The following is a 9,540-nucleotide window of genomic DNA, read 5'->3' on the forward strand; positions in this document are numbered from 1 at the left end:
TTTCCCATGTGAGCATCAGACACGTATGCCAAGGAGCTGCAGGCTTGGGTCTCCTTGTCTTCAGCGCCAGGCCATCCAGGGCAGAGCAGAGCAGTCACATGCCCTGTCCATACTGAGTGACCCTCATCTGGAAGGGTGGCCATTTGCACAGTCCCCAGGGGCTGCAAGAACGTATGTTTGAGGCTGAGCTGATCCTGGGTGGGAAGGGAGAGAGTGGAGAGCTGGTATGAATTCCAGACCCTGTGAGAGGAGAACGGCCAGGGGAGTCAGGAGAGGCTGCGGTGTGCTGCTAGCACAAGTGACCACCCTGCTCCCCTATACATGGACAGAGGTCATGGGGGCACTACTTCTGCACAAAGGCCAGTGCAGGAATGTGGCCACAGAAGACAGGGAGTGTCAAAGACTCCATTATTCAGAGGGTATGTGGATGACGTTCAGATCACACCACCACCAGACACAGCACCACCCAGACCACATGACCATCCAGCCCACAGCACCACCAGACACACCACCACTTAGACCCACCATCAGCAGACACACCACCACCCAAACCATAGCACCACCAGACTACAGCACCACTCAGACCCACCACCAGACAAACCACCACCCAGACTTACCACCACCAGACCAAAGCACCACCCACCACCCAGACCCACGGCCACCAGACCACAGCACCACCCAAACCCACCACCACCAGACCACAGCACCACTCAGACCCACGGCCACCAGACCACAGCACCACCCAGACCCACCACTACCCAGGCCTTTAACATGCCCTTGTCCTTCCATTCACTGCAAGATCATTCTGTCAGCGTCCATTTCTGTCAAAGGACCCTACGTGGGCATTCCAGACCCAATCTGCACTTAGTTAAGCTTCCAATAATATGGTCCATCACTCAGTAAATACTGCCTTCCAAGTAACACCTTCAAACTGAAAGGAAACCTGCTGTCCTCCACCGGTGCTGTGCCTGGTGCACAGACATCTGCCAAGTGCTATGCACGGCACCCCAGCCAGGGTGGGCAGCAGGACCACATAGCTCTGCTCCCAGCGGTAGGCACAGCTCTCTGGCAGGTGGGCAGGATGCCAGGGGGAGTGTCCTGCAGGGACCAGACCCGCACTCACACAGAAGCATGACAACGCGTGGCTGCAGAGGCACAGGGCTTGCCCAGGGCCACTCCCCCTCCAATCTCACCCACTCATCAGTGGACACAGAGGGGCCAGTGGAAAGGACCAACACACACTCAACCGGATCCAAAGGCAAGGACAGAGAGCAGAAGAGAGGCAACACTGAAGAGAAAAGGCCAAGAATGAACAGAAATCACTAGTCTAAAAAGTGAGCATGCCCAATTACCCCGCTGGAGAGGGCAGACAGACCCATCAGCAGACCGGAGGCCCAGACCCCAAGGAGAGAAGCATCATCCTAGAGACCAGGACACAGAAGCCAGAGTAACATCTCGTGGGGTAGAAACAAAGTGCCGGGATTCACCAGCTAGAGAGGTCAGCTCAGCTTTCGAGGACGACCAAGAGTGTAGCATAAAGTGGTGAGCTTTGAAGATAATCAAATATTAAAGTAAAACACACTGATGTCTCGCAGGCCTAAAAGGGAAAACAAGTAAAATATTGTTTTCACAGTGTTATAAAAAGAATGCAGTTTAAAAATTCGCTTTTTTTCAGGAAGAAAATGAAGCCATGGTGTGAAGGTTCGGCAGGCTCCCATCATCTCTGGTCTGGTGGGAAGCACACTGCCATTCCCTGCTGAACCCTGACATAAAGAGACCACCTCCAGGAGCCCTGACCCAAGCAGCTGTGACAGGGAGTCCTGTCAACATGCCCCTCACACGCTGTAGATTGTAACCTCTACGAGACAGGCTAAAAGGTAGTCCTGTAAAGGCACGATCTGCCTGACTTGATGGAAGGGTGTCCCTTCAGGGGCATGGCCTGCATTGAAGACACCTATGTTGTTGTTGTGGGCCGAAAATGACCCACAGCTGATCCTCCAGCAGGTTTTCAGAGGCAGTAATTACGTGGGAGGAGATCGCCCATCCTTCTCCCACAGAGCAACTAGTGGATTTGAACTGTGCGCTTCTGGGACTGCAGTGGAGATTCTTATCACTAGGCCACCAGAGTAGATGCCTGTGAGTGCAGACAAACTAGAGAACTTTTTTTTTTTTAAACTAGAGAACTTTTACCCAACCTTCTATCTGGCTTTCGATACAGTGACTCAGTATATTCTTTCCATCTTCTTTTAATACTTCCTGGATCATTTAATATTCTGCCTAAAGCATCCTTGATTATAGCAACTCGAGGTCTGAATTTGTTCTTCAGTTCCTTGAGCTTAAGAAATGCTGAGCGAGTTTGGCCCTTTTGATTTTCTGACTCCAACTCCTTGCACATTTCATTGTAATATTTTGCTTTGTCATCCCGTGCTGCCTTTTGAAATCTTCTCTTCAACTCTCTAGTATCTTGTTCTTCCTTCTGCTTTGGCTTCTCTGCACTCCAGTGCAATATTCAGAGTCTCTTCTGACATCCATTTTGGCCTTTTCTTTCTCTTCTGTCTTTGCAATGACCGTTTGCACTCTTCCTGCATGATACCCTTGATATCCTCCCACAACTCATGTGGTCTTCACTCATTAGCGTTCAAAGCCACAAACCTGTTCCTGAGATGGTTCTGAAATTCAGGTGGGATAGACTCAAAGTCATATTTTGGTTCCCGTGGATCCGGTTTAATTTTCCTCCTCTTCAGCTTGAACTTGTATATGAGTAGTTGGTGGTCTGTTCCACAATCAGCTCCTGGCCTAGTTTTCACAGCTGATACTGAGATTCTCCAGCGGTTCTTTCCACAGATGTAATCGATCTGATTCCTATACATACCATCAGGTGAAATCCATGTATATAACCTGCGTTTATGTCTCTTTAAAACCGTATTTGCAATGAATAAGTCATTGTGAGTGCAAAATTCAGTCATTCTCTCTCCCGCTCCATTTCTGTCACCGAGTCCATGTTTTCCAACTACTGAATCTTCTTCTCTGTTCTCAACTTTTGCATTCCAGTCACCCATTATTATCAATGCATCTTGACTGCATGTTCGCTCGATCTCCGACTGTAAATGTTGGCAGAAATCTTCTATCTCCTCTTCCTTGGCTCTGGTTGTTGGTGCATGTATCTGAAGGATAGTGGTATTCACTGGACTTCCTTGTATGCGTATAGATATTATCCCGTCACTGACAATATTGTACTTCAAGATGGATCTAGCAATGGCTTTCTTAACTATGAAAGCAACTCCATTTTTCCTCACCTTTTCATCTCCGGAGTAATATATCACATGATCATCCGACTCAAAATGCCCCATGCCAGTCCGTCTCATCTCACCAATGCCTAGTGTGTCAATATTTATGCATTCCATTTCTTCCTTAACAATATCTACTTTTCCTACATTGATGATTCTCACATTCCATGTCCCAATCACTAGTGTCTGCTTACAAATGTTCCTCTTCCTTTATACTCCATACTTGAAAACTCCACCTCAGTTGTCTTTTCTGTTATTATAACTACATGTGCTCTGTTGTACATAGGGTTTTCAGAGGCCTGCTATTTCAGAAGAGGATGGCCAATCCTTCTTCCTAGTCTGTCTTAATCTAAATGTTCAGATTTAGGAAAGTATCCAACAGACAAGCATTTTACAGAAAAAGTGAAAGATATATCCCTTACTGTGGGGTTAACCATTAGTATCAGTGTTGTCCCTGCCTTTGGCACCTTTTCAACCTATATGCAGAACAGATAATCCAGGAGGCTGGGCTCTATGAGGAGAAATGTGGGGTCAGGATTGGTGGAAGATCTATCAACAACATGCATTATGCAGATGACACAACTCTGCTTGCTTAAACTGAGGAGGACCTGAAGCGCTTGCTGCAGAGAGTCAAGGACTGCAGCCTTCAATATGGATTAAGGCTCAATGTCAAGAAGACAAAGATTCTCACCACTGGACCAACTGGCAGCATCAGGATGGATGGTGAAGAGATTGAGATTGTTCACAGCTTTAGTTTGCTTGGCTCCACAGTCAACAGTCTTGGCACCAGCAGCCAGGAAATTAAAAGACGTATTGCGATGGGAAAGTCTGCTGTTAGGGACCTCTCCAAAGTACTGAAGAACAGTGGTGTCTCTCTGGAGACTAAGGTGCATTTCATACAGGCCATGGTCTTCACAATCACTTGTTATGCATCAGAGAGTTGGACAATGACTAGGGAGGAGAGAAGGAAAATTGATGCCTTTGAGCTTTGGTGCTGGAAAAGAGTACTGGATATACCATGGACTGCTAGGAAAACAAACAGATTCATCCTGGAGATAGTTAAACCGGGTGGCTCCCTGGAGGCAAGGATTCTGAGGCTTCGTCTAATACACTTTGGACATACTGGGTTTATTTTATTTTATTTTATTTACACTGGACACACTGTAAGGAGGGACCAGTCCTGGGAGAAGGACATCATGCTTGGTAGGGTGGAGGAACAGAGCAGGGGAGAAAGGCCCTCTATGAGGTGGATTGATTCTGTGACTGGGGTAATTGGGATGGGTGTGTCAGAGACAGTGCGACTGGCACAGGACAGAGCAGGGTTTAGGGCTGTTGTACATAGGGTTGCTATGAGTCACAAGTGACTCAATGGCACATAACAACAACAACATATCTGGCTGAAGGAGCTCTAGTGGCCTTATGGTAAGATGCTGCACCACAATCCTGAAGGCACGTGGTTCAAATCCACCAGCTGCTCTGCAGATGAAAGATGGACAATCTCTTCCCATGCCACTCATTGCCTCTGAAAACCTGCTGCAGGGTCAGCTATGGGTCGGTTCAGACTCAAAAGTCCACAACAACAACAACAACGGGTAGAACAGTGAATGATGCAGGAACCCTCAGAAGACAACGAAGGAGTACACAGAGCACTAGACCAAAAAGAGCTGGCTAACATGAAACAAGTTCTTGAAGTTGCACAGGAAGAAGAGCCAGCAGTAATAAAGGAGGATGTCCAAGCTGCTCTGAAGAAACCGGCAAAAAACAAGGTCCCAGGAGTTGACGGAGCACCAATGGACACAGTTCAACAAACAGACACAGGCCTGCGTGTGCTCACCAGGCTGCCCCGAGACACCTGGAGAAGAGCTACCCTGCCAACTGACTGGAAGAGTTTCATCTTTATAGTGACAAAAAAGGTAATTCAACAAAGTATGCAAAGTGGCGAACAGTATCACTAAAGTCACATGCAAGCAAAATCATGTTGAAGATCATCCAAAAACGACTAGAACAGTACTGAAAAGAACTATCAACAGAGAATATCCAGAAATGCAAGTTGGATTTAGAAAAAGCGGTGGCATCAGTCTCCACCGCTGGCCGCTCTCGCACCCCTCAACCTCCTCTGGGTCACCATGGAAGAAGAAATTGCCGCCCTGGTCATCAACTACGCCGGCTTCATAGGCAACACCTCCCCCTCACCTGGTCTCCCCCCCATCGTGGGGCACCCCTGCACCAGGTGTCATGGAGGGCATGGGCCAGAAGGACTCCTACGTGGGTGACAAGGCTCAGAGCAAGAGGAGCCTCCTGACGCTCAAGTACCTGACGGAGCACAGCGTCACCAACAGCGACGATGTGAAGATCCGGCACCACAGCTTCTACAACATGCTGTGTGTAGCCCCCAAGGGGCAGGCAGGGCTGCTGACCAAGGTGCCCCAGAACCCCAAGGCCAACCAGGAGATGAGTCAGATCATGCTGGAAACCTTCCCCGCCATGGGTGTGGCCATCGAGGCAGTGCTATCACTGTATGCCTCTGGCTGCACCACGGGCATCAGCATGGACCTGGAGACGGGGTCATCCATGTGGTGCCAATCCACGAGGGCACACCATCCTGCATCAGGCCAAGACCTGACCAACTACAAGCTGCCTGATGGGCAGGCCATCACCACTGGCCATGAGAGCATCTGGTATCCAGAGGAGCTCTTCCAGCCCTCCTTCCTGGTTTGATGGTCCTGCTGGGCAGTGGGTGGGCAGACAGGCAGGAGGGATAGCCATTAAGGGAGATCTTGTCCTCAGGTATGGAGTCATGTGGGATCCATGAGACCACCTTCAACTGCATCACGAAGTGTGATGTGGACATCAGGAAGGACCTCTCCACCAACACTGTACCCACGCATTGCTCTCAGGTGGGACCACCGTGTACCCAGGCATCGCCGACAGGATGCAGGAGACCAGGGTGCTGGCTGGCACCTAGCACCATGAAGATCAAGATCACTGCTCCCCCTGAACGCATGTACTCCATGTGGATCGGTGGCTCCATCCTGGCCTGTCTACCTTCCAGCAGGTGTGGATCAGCAAACAGGAGTACGGTGAGCTGAGCCTCTCCATCGTCCACCACCAGTGCTTCTAAATGGACTAGAGCGGGTGCCTGCCTGCTGCATGAGCTCCTCCAAGTGCAGCCGTGCCGCACGCCCCATGCTAGCCTCTGAAACCAGAAGAAGCCTTTGAAAACAATTGCCCTTGAAGCCTGAATCTTGAAATCAGCACCAGAGCTAGACGTTGTTGCTGATCCGACCCTGAATCACAATGCCTGTTCCCTCAGTCTATGTTTAATACCCTGTACATGTCTTTGATTTCAATCCCTAGTTCATGTGACCCAGCCACTCAGTAGCCGTGGTGCGGATGACACGGCGTGGAGAAGGCCACTGGCTGAGTAAGGGTCTGCTTTACTGACCTCGCGGTCTGCAGGGTATTCATGGCAGAGCTGACGGTTCCAGGACCTCCAGAGGCTGCAGGCTAGAAGCAGTGGTGTTGAGTGCTGGCCTCACTTCCCAGTGTTGGAAAAATCTGAACCTTAGAATGTAGTTTCCTTTCTTAGCCATTTCCTGCTGGATTGAAGTGTTACTTGCCTTTAGTTGGAAGATGGTTTGGGTTTAAACCTGTAAATTATATTCATCCTCTTAATTTATGTAAAGTTTTTTTATGCAATTCTCAACTCTAGAGATGACAACAAATTTTGGGTTTCTACCGTCATGTGTGAACATTAGGCCCCCGCAACATCATCTCATGGAAGAATAAAGTGCTGCAGTAGAAAAAAAAAGAAAAAGGCTGTGGCACTAGAGATATCACTGCCAATGTCAGATGGCCTTGGCTGAAAGCAGAGAGCACCAGAAGGATGTCTATTTGTGTCTTCTTGACTCTGCAAAGGCACTTGACTGTGTGGATCACAAAAAACTGTGGCTGACCTTGAGAAGAATAGGTATCCCAAACCACCTGACTGTGCTCACGTGAAACCTATCCCTAGACCAGGAAGTTCTTGTCTGAACAGAGTAAGGGAACACTGCATGGTTCAGGGATGTATCCTTTCTCCATGCCTTTTCAATATATATGTAGGAAAAAATCATTCAGAAGTCTGGACTTCATGAAGAATATGTTATCAAGATTGGAGGAAGCCTTATCAACAGTCTGCATCATACAGATGCTTGCTGAAAATAAGGACTTCAGACTGCTGCAGAATGTCAGAACAGCAGTCTTAAATATGGATTGAAGTTCAACATCAAGAAAACAAAGATTCTCTCCATCAGACCAACTGGTAACATCATGAAAGACGGAGGAGAGACTGAGATAGTTAACAATATCTGCTTGCTTGGTTCCACAATCAACACCTTTGGCACCAGCAGTCAGGAAGTCAAAAGACGAGTTGCTTAGCGAAGTCTGCTGTCAAGGACTTCTCCAGAGTGCTGAGGAACAACGATGTCAGTCTAGAGACCAAGGTGTGCTTGAACCATGCCACGGTCTTCTCAATTATTTGCTATGCATCTGAGAGCTGGATAATCACTAAGATGACAGAGGAGTCAACGACTTTGAGCTGTGGGGCTGGAGAAGGGTACTGAATATAACACGGACTGACAAGAAACAAAAAGGTCTGTTCTGCAGAAGGTGAGCTCAGGTTGTTTTTGGAGGCAAAGACTTTGAAACTCTGTCTCACATACTTTGGGCATGTTGTCAAGAGGAGAATCCTCAGAGAAGGACATCATGCTTGGAAGTGTACAGGGTCAGTGCAGGAGAGGAAGACCCTGGGTGAGACGGAAAGACACAGTGACTGTGGTAGTGGGGCTAGGGGTGTCAGAGACAGCTAGGTTGCCTCAGAATAGAGCAAGGTTCAGAGCCATTGTTCATACAGTTGCTATGAGTGACAGTCAATTCAATAGCACAGAACAAGTTCATGAGGCATTTCCTCACAATAAATCTGTGTGTGCACACACCTCCACCTCCTTGGTCTCACGTCTCCTGAGAACCCACCCTGAGCCAGCAGCCAGTCTGCTGAGCACAAGTCTCCTTAGAGCTGCAGCCTGGTGTGTACAGACATCTGCAAAGCTTTCTTGCTTTTTGTTGTTGTTATGTGCCGTCGAGTCGCCTGTGACTCATAGCGACCCTATGAGTTCTCGCTTTTTACTCCATCTTAATTTTGACATCTGGTGTGTCACCCCTGACCTCTGGTTCTCTGGACCTGAGCCAGCTGCCTGCATATCATCTGACGATCTTGGCTATGTCAGCCTCAGAAGCCAGCAGCCTGTCGTCTGACCTGCTAACCCAAGCCCCCAGCACCTGAAGCTGTGTGAGTCAGAAGTCTCCCGCCTGATGTCTGCCCATATTTGGAACCTACCAGCCTTGCTGAGCATGTGAGTCATTTCCCTAAGATAAACGTATGTATACAGCAAATAAAGGGGACAGAACAATAAAAAGCACAAAATTATTGTATGAATCTAAAATTTATCTGCAATTTAAACAAATATAATTGGCTCTAACATTCCAGTTAAAAAACAAAAATCATCAGATTGAATAAAAATGAAACCCAGACACATGTTGCCTAGCCAAAGACACAGTTAATATGTAAGGAAACAGTCTATCTATGTTTAGTAAAAAAAAAAGTTGTAAAAAGGGTATTATAACAAAGATCATCCCAAAGAAACCGATATGGAGGCCATGTCATTTTCAAAGTGGACTTTAGGACAGAGAGTCTTACTGGATTTAAAGAATCATAAAATGATAAAGTGTTTCAAACACCTGGAAGGTGCAGTTCTAGACAAGTGTACTTACTACCATAATCTCCAAATGAGTTAACAGTCCTGTAAGGAAGCAGGCAAACCATGGCATGGGGTGATTTCACCACACTGCTCCTCACTTTCAGCAAGGTACCAACCCCAAATCAACAGGTGTGACTACCACAGTAACAGAGTCTGAGCTCCTGGACAAGCACCAAACACTGCCCTCACCGGCTGCCACACACAGAGACGATGTGCATGGTCTGACCTCATGCTGGGCCACAAACCAAGTCCCAGATACTCTCATGGGCGTGACATCACACTGATCATCCGGTCTGAACTCTAAGTCAGAAATCAGTAACTGGGGAGAAAAGAAATAAATCAATGTAAAGAGACCTAGGGAAAGAGCACCTCTACATATATCTGCTGTTGCTGTGTACCATCTGACTCAGAGCTGACCCTCCAAGGAGTTGTCAGAGGCAGTAAATTCCACAGGA

General features: G+C 47.9%; 1 pseudogene; it reads left to right on the forward strand.

Moving 5' to 3' along the window:
* The first annotated feature begins 5,413 nt into the window (after positions 1 to 5,413).
* On the forward strand, positions 5,414 to 6,408 carry LOC102868782 (annotated as a pseudogene).
* Positions 6,409 to 9,540: the final 3,132 nt, after the last annotated feature.

The sequence above is a fragment of the Elephantulus edwardii genome, unplaced genomic scaffold (genome assembly GCF_000299155.1).
Source record: "Elephantulus edwardii isolate Elephantulus edwardi_28Jun2011 unplaced genomic scaffold, EleEdw1.0 scaffold00440, whole genome shotgun sequence".
In the NCBI taxonomy this organism is placed as follows: domain Eukaryota; kingdom Metazoa; phylum Chordata; class Mammalia; order Macroscelidea; family Macroscelididae; genus Elephantulus; species Elephantulus edwardii.